The sequence below is a fragment of the Selaginella moellendorffii genome, unplaced genomic scaffold (genome assembly GCF_000143415.4).
Source record: "Selaginella moellendorffii unplaced genomic scaffold, v1.0 SELMOscaffold_0, whole genome shotgun sequence".
In the NCBI taxonomy this organism is placed as follows: Eukaryota; Viridiplantae; Streptophyta; class Lycopodiopsida; order Selaginellales; family Selaginellaceae; genus Selaginella; species Selaginella moellendorffii.
The window spans coordinates 3,971,794-3,984,549 of NW_003314261.1; positions in this window are offsets into that span (position 1 = coordinate 3,971,794).

Genomic DNA, 12,756 nt, shown 5'->3' on the forward strand with positions numbered 1-12,756 from the left:
TCCAAACCGACTTGAGGTTGGGACTGGGACCGAGGGGCCTTGGGTGGGAGTGAGCATGGACTTGGCTGGTGCCGGAGGGGCCATCCAAGGAAGTGCTCAAGAGCAGCTCCCACTCCCGAAAGGGAAACCGACTGCGGTGCTCCCGGCTCAGGTGGAGTGGTGCCCCACTTGAGTACCTTGTGGCTCATTGGTCCTCGCCCTTCCGGGGGCTTGGGCCTTCCCTTCGGGATGGAAGAGGGGGGTAGAGGTACCCATACCAGGCCGTTAGGCCACGGTGTTTCGCCCCGACGTCCCGAAGCAAGTGCTGCACCCAAGGCTTGGGATTTAGAGGGTCCCATGATCAAGTCTTGTGGTACCAAGGGGTGTTAGGAATCTGGAGGCTTGGTGTGCTTGGCTGCTTGTGCCTGCGGGGAGTGTAGCCGAACCTTAAGTCCAGTCTAACCCGGGGAGGGGGATTGGGAGAGATTTGGGAATCCGTAGATGGATGGCTAACACTCCGTTGCTCGTGCAGTAAGTAGCTGAAACCAAGTAGGAGCTGGTACCATAGGCGAGAACCTTGGCGAGGGAACTTAGCACGAGCCAAGGCAGAGTTGGTCGGATAGGCGAGGTAAGCTGGCAAATTGGAAAGGAAAAATTTCTGGCTTAAAGGCAGCTCATCACCCAACACTGGGTACAGTCTTCCTGGGCCAAACTGGCCTTTCCTGGCCAAACTGGCTTCACTACAGTCCTCCCCCTTACTATTCTTTTGGAGCTTACCAAACCCCCTAGGGTTTGGGAGACAAATGCTTTGGGCTTTCACCCTCTCAGACTCAAACTCAGACTCAGACTCGGACTCGGACTTGGACTCGGACTCGGACTCGGGCTCGGTCTCGGTCTTGGCCTTGGCCTCGGTCTCGGTCTCGGTCCTGGTCTCGGTCTCGGTCTCAGTCTCGGTCTCGGTCCCGGTCTCGGTCTTGGTCCTGGTCTCGGTCTCGACCTCGGACTCCGTCTCGGTCCATCTCAGACTCCGTCTCAGACTCCATCTCAGACTCCATCTTGGACTCCATCTCGGGTCCATCTCGGACTCCATCTTGGACTCCATCTCGGGTCCATCTTGGACTCCATCTCGGATTCCATCTCGGGTCCATCTTGGACTCCATCTCAGGTCCTTCTCAGACTCCATCTTAGACTCCATCTTGGGTCCACCTCGGACTCCATTTCGGACTCCATCTCGGGTCCACCTCAGACTCCATCTCGGACTCCATCTCGAGTCCATCTCGGACACTTCCATGTGTCATGTGTTAATCCTTTTTGGGTCCCTTTTTAGAGCCTCACTTATTGTTCGCTTCATGCTCATTCCTCGAGCACTTTGTTGGGAGTTCCACTTCCGCTCTCGACCTATCAAGTAGGAGCTTTTAGTCCAAACGTGTTACGCTCGTTTGGCTTTCGCTTCGGCCACTACCACGTGGCACCCTTCTGGCTCCACTTTGGGGCCTAGGGATTTTGTGTCTCACCCCCCCCCGCCCCTTTGAGGAACACACGCTTTGGGCTTTCACCCCAAGCCTCCCTTAATACTAGGAGTTAGTCTTTGGAAAAAACTCGAAACTTACTAAATATGGAATGGCACTAGAATGTGAATTTGGACATGAGACGAACACCATTGTGTTCAGACCAATCTCTACATTCCGTAGATATGCCAAATGAGAAAATCTAAACACTTTCCATAAATAGCATTTGAGACCGAAATGAGACTAACACAAAGGGCATGATAGCGAGGGTGTTTGGCAGACACGGTAAGCTATCATTTAGCGAATATTGAGGGACCAAGCTCAATATTGCGGGGGTTCCCAACACTAGCAAGTGCAAGTCAACGAATGAGTTTCTCTAACCAAGTCAAGTATGCTTGACTAAATAGACACTTAGGAATTCCTTCCTTATGCTCATCTAGTCAAGTGCACACGCGAGGACCAATTTCTCAACTAGCTTAGGCGGAGACTGATAACGGGTCCAACAATACCAACCTCCTGCCATCATAGCAGTAAGGAAAGAATATCCGAAAGGACTGATCGACAGATAACTTTCGATACCCGAAGTCACATTCGCGACACTCTCCCCCCCTTAGGGAAGATCGACGTCCTCGTCGATGTATACTCCAGTCTAGAATACTACCAAAGAAACAACTCCAGAAAAAAGTTCACGGTACTCAAATTATGTGAGAAATGCACCGACTTAAATGAGTTAAGGGGTAACCTCTTTGTCTAACACGGATGCGCTACCAACTCAGACACCTTCCGGCCGTTGCCGACAAGGAAATGACCAATGGAGTCAACCACCCTTGCTGCTCTGGGAGTCACCCAGCTTACAAAAGTGTGATATGCCCCTGCCCGCAAGGACATAGAGAGAAGCCAAAAGCCCTAACCCTCCTAAGCAAAGAAACCAAACCCGTCAGTAAGGTTTAAATAGACTACTATCAACAAGCAGTTAGAGTTGTTTACATGGCCACGCCCTTTGAATGGAATAAGGAACATCCACAGAGAGGCAGGTTATGTGACCAGTCGACAGTAGCTACCCCATGACTAGAGGTTTCAACATGCACACGAAGTGCCGAAGCCAGTTTGCCTATACTAGCCCAAACTCAAAGATTAATATATAGACTATATCAAAGTTATAGACAATGATATCTTAGAGATGTAATTATCAGTGAATAAAGCTTAGATTAGAACACAAAAGTATTCCAGGTAAGTTATCATCCAATAAACTAGTATTACAGTATAAGAACCACCAAGATCACTATCTTTGGAAAACAAAGGATTCACCATTCAACAAAATTCAATAGCAAGTATATCATCAAGTAAACTCAATAAACTCAATGAGAAAACTTAACTACTAAAGATTGTAAACAGTATACTAAACAACTTACGAAAGATAACTCAAAAAACACAAAGTATCCTTAACTGACAAGCACAATGCTCGCAAATGTATCACCCGAAAGAAATATCATCTTAATCTATCAAGACTAACTCGAGTAACAATCAACAAAACAGAATGACTGTGGTAAGACCAACAAACACTTAGTTATGCCAACCATCACAAAAGTCAATCTAAATAGATCCTGGTCAACAATACCAAGGAACCAGAGTTGCTTAAACAAGTGTCAGCAACGTCCTATCGATATCTCAAACCCAAAAGACCAATCCAAAGCAAACCACAAAGAACATGTGGTAGTGCGAAAAGCCATAAGCCATTAAAGAGAACAACTAACCATCATGAAAGATCATCAATCATCCCATCAATAAAGAGATGCATAAGCATTGTTGAATAAAAAATCACCATCCCGAAGAATGGCAAATCATTCTATACCAACAATAATCAAGAAAAACCTTTTGACAAGAATAATCAACTATCCTATATGATAATCAATTATCACCAATGATTGCTAGATGCAAAAGCCAACTTCAACATCGAAGCTAACAAGCCAAAATGCCTTCCCCAACAACTTCTAACAAATGGAATAATGAGCATGAAACTCAAAGAATCAAAAGTTTGAAGAAGCTTATATCTAAGTCGTGCCTAACAATGATCACAAGTCTTGCATTAACTAACTTCAATATTAAAAAAAAAATCATGGTGCAACCCACAATATCTTTCTCAACACATTTATAAGCTAAACTTCATAATGCCAAAGCTAATGAAGAGCATGTCTGCATCAATCCAAAAGTTAAGCATAACGAAGCTATGCTCAACAAGTAATCACTAAACAATCCTCCATAAATCCATCTATAGAAAACGTAACTCACTTCATAACAAGCACAAGAAGAATCATCAATGATCGATATATCCCAACTAAAATTCAATAAGGATTCAATCACTTCAATATCAATCACTAACTCCTCCTCTCATAAAGTTAGTATAGTCCGGAACTAAATTACTCTTCAAGGAAAAGCCAAAGCTCAACCCCTACTAGACAATCTCGTCAAAAACACAATTAACTCAACTTGCCACTCAGTTCATTTGAACGTCAATACAGTTGCTAACTAGCAAATGTATGAATGCCAACAACACAAAGAAGCTAAATTATCAACACTATCTTCATCGAGACTATGAAACTCGATATCAATCTTTGGAAGGATATCTCATTTCATTGGAATCTCAACATCAACAATGTCAACAACAAGACATCACTTTAATGCCACCAACACCATAACAAAGCTAGAAGAAAGCACGAGTGAATCACCACTCAAAACTCTCTAACAACCAAACTAACCAAAGTCAAAGATACTTTAGTCAGTATCTGAGACTAATCCTCCAACAAAACTCAGTTACAGATAACACTTCATCAAGGAGTGATTCACCATGTCCAAGATTCAATGGAATCCAACACCATAGACTAAACGTCATCAAATGATATTGCCAAAGATAGAATCGATATGCCAACATGGAAAACCCATATAAGTTTAACGACACGATCCTCCGCAACACCATTCGGTAAAGCAAGCCCATCACTGCTAATCATCACCGAGCGAAGCAAGTGTCAAACAGTCCTCAACAAAGTCTACAAGCAATCACTAGTTGCAAAACAACCAACAATCGCTCTTCAACTTGCCTACACAAGACCCAAACACTAAACTTACGTCATCAAGTTATATACTTGTTCAACAGTAACGAAATACCTCAGGTATGAGATAAAAGTTCATGGACAAGCACAAACTAAATGACCACTCGAATCCAATTCAACCGCAATAAACTCACTAATGCATTTATAGCTCTGAGCATGCCTTAAAGAGGCTAGCTATGCGATCAACACTCAGTTGAAACTAAAGTGAAGACCATGAGATGGACTCATATCGGTACACAACCTCCTCATAGACAAAGTTATAGTATGGGTACTAACATCTTAACCTTAAACAACTAAGTTGGACATCACCATCCTCAACCAAGGCACAAGGCCACTAAGACCAAGTCAAGATCAGTGAGAGCTCACTACTCTTATAGAGTCTTAATGAAATGCAAAGTGCAACCTGCCACCAAACACAACGCTATAGAAGAAAGGCACAAGGGTCACCTTTCTTAGAAATGTGCAACAGCCACTTTTCTACACCAACTCTAGACTCTATCCAACTCAATTGCCTTAGCTTCAAAAGTCAGCATCCCTTTCGGCTGCATCATACAAACTATTTACTAAGGTCTAAGTCAACCAAAATCAACTCCAACCCCTTCACTAGTTTGTATTGGCTTTCGAAGATGAAATGGTTTTCGGGCAAAGTGATCAACAGATCAATCATTGGAGAAGTCGAAGAAAATTTGTGGAAAATTTTCCATCCTAGAGAAAGAATGACTCTTAGTCCAGGATTGCAAACTTTCAAGACTCAACCAACTTCCTCCTACTAACAACTTCACATAGGTTCACCTCAAAACAAATTCTCATGACCCATAATATGCTTAAGCATCGAACATCTTTGCCCATTTTTCCGATATCCAACACCAACATCCACAAAAAATGCAAAATGAACATCTAAGGCTTGATCACGAAGACCACATCTTCGGATATTCACCTTTGCACTAACACTTTTCTTCAACCACCTTCAAGATCTAATATGAAGCCAAAACACTAACAAGAAAAATAACATGGAAAATCAAGCTTTAAGGAAAATTCCTCACCACTCGAAATAACAATGCCACTTCCACCAACACTAGTGCTAGTGATGTTAATGCCTCAACTACCTTTTCCAACACCCTAAGAAACAAAGTACCTACTTAAGCTTAGCATAATGGACCACCATCGAGAATCCAGTCAAAGCCACTACAATGTTACTTCGTGCAAGTAGATTAGCTTCACCATCAACCACTTTGGGGTTGATCATCGTTTAACCAAGCAATTTTGTAAACACATTGCTCATTATTATATGGATATGATATAAGTATCACAATGACTTGATCATCAATCGAGAAACACTACGAGCAACGCCCATGTCATTACCACCAAGGTTTACGTAAGTATCAAGTGTCAACTCAATTCAATAAAATGCAACATAAATGCCATACTTCACTGATAGAGATTTACAACACTAAACACCACTAACTTTTGTTCACAACATGGACAAGCTCATGCCACTCTCTTTCCGACCAAACTCAAAACTAATCCAACACCAAGCTACTCAAAGAGCAATAACAAGGTTCCCCAGAAAAGAATTAAGCATTGTAACCTAAATCTTCCAATAGCAAGCCTAGATAAAATGGTATAGCACTTCACCGCTATCCATCCCACAACTCACCATTGTAAGACCATCATCTCCAATATGCATCAAGATAGGGACTCTTATTTGCATGATGTGAACACGAGCAATGAGTTAACACCTTGTTGCAAATCATCTCTCCAAGAAGAGAAAATGATTTACGTGTTTGATCCTTCGTCCTTGATGACTCTCTTTCCGACCTCATCTTGACTAAATCTCAAGCTTGCGTTCGCACTGCCTTCAGTTCAATCCAAGAAAAGTTTATGAGAGAGCATGGCAATGATTACTTAAATCAATAGACCAATCCCCACAGTCTTGACTGATTCACCCATAATCATGCCTAAGAAGGATCCACTAGTGCCGTGCTAAACAGTTATGGACCAGCCTATTTGCCACTCATAACAAACCCAGGGAAGGTTTACTTTCACCCTTGGTATATGGAACAACTCATGGAACCACCAATAGGCTAACATTAATCCTGCCAACTCAAAGTGTAACCTCGAGTTGCTAATGTGCCTCACTCACGAGCCCAAGCAAAAACTCATGCAAACGGAACACCTCAATTCATCTTATGAGCCCAAGAGCAAGCTCACATTATCACGGTACAAAAAGGTAACAAAAACCATACCTAAGGAACAACTGCAAAGTCTTTGCACCCAAATGTGTACCCACTCAGATCATCATTTTCATCTCTGTGTATACAACGAGACTAGTTGCCCAATCTCATTGGATAGTACTCGCTGAGACTCATCCTTTGATACCAAATGTAGCGCACATGGTTTTTACCCTTTATCCTATGGTGATTTACCATAGGATAACACCACGAAGCGGAACCTAACCCTCTTTGTGCCACGTGTCACATGCCACATGTCCAAAAGACAGTGGTGTGGAACCCGTGGTTCAAGGCCTTGGGCCACTAAATGAAAGAACGGTGCCAAACTCCCCAGCATGGAGCCAAAGAGCGAAGGAACCGGACCACAGAGCAACTCCCGAGCATAAAGCCCAAGGAGTGAAGGGACAGGAGCCCGAAGCGACTTGGAACAGTCCTGGAGCAACCAGCATCCCAATGCCAGGACCAGCACGCAAAATGGAGCCAAACGGAGTTTGGCACTATTTCAGCATACCGGTGGCCTAACATGAGGATATGGGTACTCCACCAGCTAACATAAATGGAATTTGGGCTTAGACCCAAGCCGGACGCAGAACAAGGACAGGCACGCAAGCGGGAGCTAGACTATGCCTCAGGTTGGTCAGTTATGCCCGACCTACCCACTATCCCTACTATATATTTGGAACTGTTGTAAATATGACTTCGGGTATTGAAAGTTACTTGTCGGCTAGTCCTTATGGACACTCTTTCCTTACTGCTATGATGGCAGGAGGTCGATATTGCTGGACCTTTTATCAGTCTCTCTTATGCTAGTGGAGTTAACTGGGCATTTCGAGTGTACTTAGACCGGATGAGCATAAGGATGGAATTTTTACGTATTATTAGCTAAACATACTTAGCCCAGTAAGGAGTTCCCGTCTTGTTTTGTCTTGCACTTGCTAGTGACAAATTGAGACTAGTCCCTCAATATCGCTACATGATAGCTTACTGTGTCTGCCAAACACCCTCGCTATCATGCCCTTTGTGTTAGTCTCATTTTGGTCCCAAATGCTATTTATGGAAAGTGTCCAGATTTGCTCATTTGGCATATCTACAGAATGTAGAGATTGACCTGAACACCATGGTGTTCGTCCCGTGTCCAAATTCGCAATCTAGGCATATTCTATATTTAATAAGTTTCAAGCTTGTCCCACAGACTAACTCTTGGTAGTAAGGGAGGCTTGGGGTGAAAGTGTTATCTAATGTCCAAGGTTGTGAAGACGAGAGAAGTCTTTCCATCTGAATTGGACAAAGCCAAAAAGGGATTTAGGCAAAGTTAGTGATGGGTATATAAAGGCCCATAAATAACAACGTTAATCCTGGTGTGTGGGACTACAAGGTGAGCATACCTAGATTAAGGAACCACTCCCTAGGCTATTTGGTAGGTTCATCCTTAAGAATACTTGCTAAAGCATGGTAAAAAGTGCAAAGTTATCCTCTTAGTCTAAAGAAGAATAACCGAAAGAAATGTGTAAGGCCAAAAGCAAGTAATAAAAGGATAGAACTGAATCATAAGAATTGAAGAGCATAATCAAAGGTGGTTATGCAAATTTGGCAGTGGAGAATCAAGTGAGTGCTCAAATATATTGTTATTAGCAACCGTGATCCATGGAGAGTATAAAATATGGAATTATCCATGTTAGACCGTATGATAATTAAAAAGTTTATCAAAGGAGAGACCTTAGTAAGCTAAGAGATAGAGTTCCTTTAAGGTTTCCAAAGACAATTCTAAGTAACTTAGTACTTAGAAAACTAAGTGTAAATGGTTCATAGAACATGCAAAATCAAAGTGGCACAATAGAAGTGTGGTCTTGAAACTTGCCATAAGGCAAAACTATCAAGTTGGGAAAGTAGTTCCCAAGTGTTCAAAAGGATGGCTTTGAACAAAAGTTAATAGTCAAGGACTTTCACGCTTATGCATAAAACCATATTATGTTAGTTAGATGACTTGTTAAGCGAGATTGGCAAATCGAGGGAACAAATACTCTAGTTGAAGGTACTAACTTAAAAAAAGGTGGCCCATAAGGCTGAGCATGGAGGAGTCCATGCATGATCACAGACTTGTCAAGTGAGAGGATTTGGTAGTTCGGAGGAACTAGATTCCTAAGCTGTAATCTATAGCGTGCTTTAAGTATAAATTAGTGCACTGGCGTAGGGAGTCACGCTAAACATCTTGAGTGATGCTGTCTGTAAATGCATATACAGAGGTTAGGTTCCAGTCCCGACCCTCTAGTGCTTGGGTTCAAGTCCCAACTCACTAGGGCGTGGTGATGGTTTGGAATATAAAGACACTCATTTTTCGGTGGTCATAGATTCTCAGTAAGGAGACTAGCTTGGGCACATTGTCAAGTGGGGGATACCTTAGAGTCATAATGCACGGTATATCTAACTTAAACACTTTAGTGCAAGAGGGCACTAAAGATATAGTGAATGAGATGGAAACACCTAATCTCAATTGTTATGGACCCTTCGCTGGAGGGGCTAGCTTGGGTGCACCGCCAAATGTGGGGGATGCCCCCAGGGTTATGGTCAACAAATTAAAAGTTTGGAAAACCTAGCATCTATTAGCAAACCTGTTAAGGTGTCAAGGTTAGATCAGTAAGTGATCTTAGATTTAAGCAAGGACGAAGTCCTTGTGAGGTTAAGAAATAAAGTTCTTAATTCAAAGTGTTGATTTGGACTATTAATAACAGTGTGGCTTAGTCAAGGTGACCAAGTGGGAAGGACACATAAGGGAAAGAAACTGCAACAATATAATGGTATTGTGAGTTCAAGAAAATAGTCTCTAAAGAAGGACTCATGAGTGGGTTGCAAGGTTAAGACATAGATAGAGCCTATAACAGAAAATATTGATGAGACTTACTAGGGGTGAACACCTTCTAGATTTGGCAAAGTAAAGCCTTTGCTATAGAACCAAAAGGATACCTCAAGGAATGGAGGTAGTGATCTTATATTGTTTGGTGCAACAATCAAAGGATAGGAACAAAAAACTAATGGCCAAAAAAGGACTATGAGAATCATTGGAAAGAGTCTAAATAACAAAGTTGGGTAAGGAACACTAATATATTAAATGCTAATGAATTGTGGGAAAGGCAATATAAATGGATTCCAAAATGCTCTAATTTGGGAAAGTGGAAGTTCCAAGGGAGGGAGCAGTAAGATAGCCAAATGATAGGGTTATGGATAGCCTTAGCACAAATTACAATAACTAAAACTTAGTGCTTAAGATGGCACAAAATAGAAGAGAAGTTGATGATGCCCTTAAATAGAGAATTTCCTGGGATGAGGAAGTGGAGTTGGCACAACATATGAAATGCAAGGTGTCGGAGACACCTAGGAAATTGACTTTGAAAAGTCAAAAATTAAAAGTTCCAAAGTGCGATGGTTATGCTAGTAAAGGCTGAAGCTACTTTGGAATGAATAGTCAAATTGAAATAGAGATGGTGTCTTTAGCATATTTAGTATGAACTAAATGAACAAAAGGGGAAGGACCACTATAAGTGGTCTAATAAGTCTCTAAGTTGGAGAGATTATGCTTCTTAGAGGATGGACAAGGCATGGTGAGCCTTCGGTGTCAAACTATTGATGAATATTGACTAGATGCCAAGGATGGAAAGGGTAATACATGTTAGTGTTACTTTATAAAATGGTGTATCATTCGATGAGGACATCGAACTTCATCTATAGGTGGTGGAGTTGTGAGACATAAAATCCCTAAACCCCAAAGAAGAGTTGAAAGGGTGCTATGTGGTAATGGTTGAGGCGGAAGTTAAATGTGTAACACATATGGACTAAAAGCTCTAACTCGAAAACTCAAAAGCGGGAGTGGAACTCCCGTGTAAGGAACCGACTCTCCGAGATGTCGTAGGCTAAAGGATCCCCGAAAGCATGACCGAAATGACAAAGAGTTCATCGGATGGGACCGAGTCGAAGATCGAGTCCAAGATCGACTCTGAGACCGAGTTCGAGATAGAGTCCGGGATCGAGTCCGAGACCGAATCGGAGACCGAGTTCGAGACCGAGTTCGAGACCGAGTTCGAGATCGAGTTCGAAATCGAGTCCGAGACCGAGTCCGAAGTCGGGTCCGAGATCGAGTCCGAGATCAATTCTGAGACTAAGTCCACATACTAATACAGCTCAAGGGGTGAAAGCCCAAAGCGTGTGTCTCCCGGGGGGGGGGCTACAAGGGGTTCCAAAAGTATAGTAGGGATAGTGAGGTCCAGGAACCAGTCTTGAAGGAACTCTCCAATGGGGCTTCCAACTGACTTGAGGTTGAGACTGGGGCAGAGGGGTCTTGGGTGGGAGTGAGCATGGGCTTGAGTGGTGCTGGAGGGGCCACCCAGGGAAGTGCTCAAGAGCAGCTCCCACTCCCGAAAGGGAAACCGACTGCGGTGCTCCCGGCTCATGTGGAGTGGTGCCCCACGTGAGTACTTTGTGGCTCATTGGTCCTCACCCTTCCTAGGGGCTTGGGCCTTCCCTTCGGGATGGAAGTGGGGGGGTAGAGGTACTCATACTGGGCCGTTAGGCCACGGTGTTTCGCCCCGATGTCCCGAAGCAAGTCCTGCACCCAAGGCTTGGGATTTAGAGGGTCCCATGATCAAGTCTTGTGGTACCAAGGGGTGTTAGGAATCTAGAGGCTTGGTGTGCTTGGCTGCTTGTGCCTGCAGGGAGTGTAGCCGAACCTTAAGTCCAGTCTAATCCGGGGAGGGGGATTGGGAGAGATTTGGGAATCTGTAGATGGATGGCTAACATTCCGTTGCTCGTGTAGTGAGTAGCTGAAACCAAGTAGGACCAAGTAGGAGCTGGTACCATAGGCGAGAAGCTTGGCAAGGGAACTTATCACAAGCCAAGGCAGAGTTGGTCGGATAGACGAGGTAAGCTGGCAAATTGGAAAGGAAAAATTTGTGGCTTACAATTTGGTATCGGAGCCTTTTCCTTAGTTCTAGCGAAGGATAGAGGCGGATTGCTGGGAGATGGCAAGGGCGGGGCGTAAGCGAACCCAAGCAGAGATGGAACATCCGCCAAAGCTAGAGCCTCCGGTCGAACAGGAGGCGATGGATGAGGAATCCTTGCATGAGGAGGACTCCAGTGAGGCAACTTCCAAACAGGAGTCTGGTGGTGAGGTTCGGTCATCCAAGGCTCGATTGGATGTTCTAGAAGGACAATTGGCACAAACCAATGCCCTGCTAGAGACTCTCGTACGCAAGCTAAAGCGTGACGAGAAGCGGAAGAAAAAGCGAAAGACTGCTGATGCTGGCAGCACAGAATGTGCGGACCCTTCGGCAGGGACTGAGGCAAAACCAGACAAGGTCGAACAGACCGAAGTGGAATCAGTCCCTTAGGCAGTTCCCAAGTACAAACCAAAGCCCCCACCGGTCTTCAAGGGAGTGAACGACTATAAGGTGGTGGAGGATTGGTTTTATGATATGGAGGACTACTTCCGAGCGTTGCGATTACTGAGCTCGGAGAAGGTCCCATGTGCAAAACTATACTTGGCAAATAATGCCAAGTCTTGGTGGAGAACGATAGAGGCCAACGAAGGACTAGTGGCCACTTGGGAAATGATGAAGGCGAGGATCCGCGCAACTTACGTTCCTCCAAATGCTACTCTGCATCTAAGGGACAAGCTGAGTAGGCTGAAGCAGACCGGAACCATTCAGGAGTATGTGAATGGGTTTATGGCAAAGAGGATACTTGTCACGGACATGGGGGATATGGATGCGTTCCATGCCTTCATATCAGGTTTGCAAACCTGGGCTTGCGGTGAAGTGATGCGGTGGAACCCGACCAACTACAAGGAAGCATTGGATTCGACCATCAAAGTGCATTTCAACGATAACCTGCGAAAGGGGAACACAACGGGGTCGGGATCCACGTTTAACAAAGGGGCCAAAC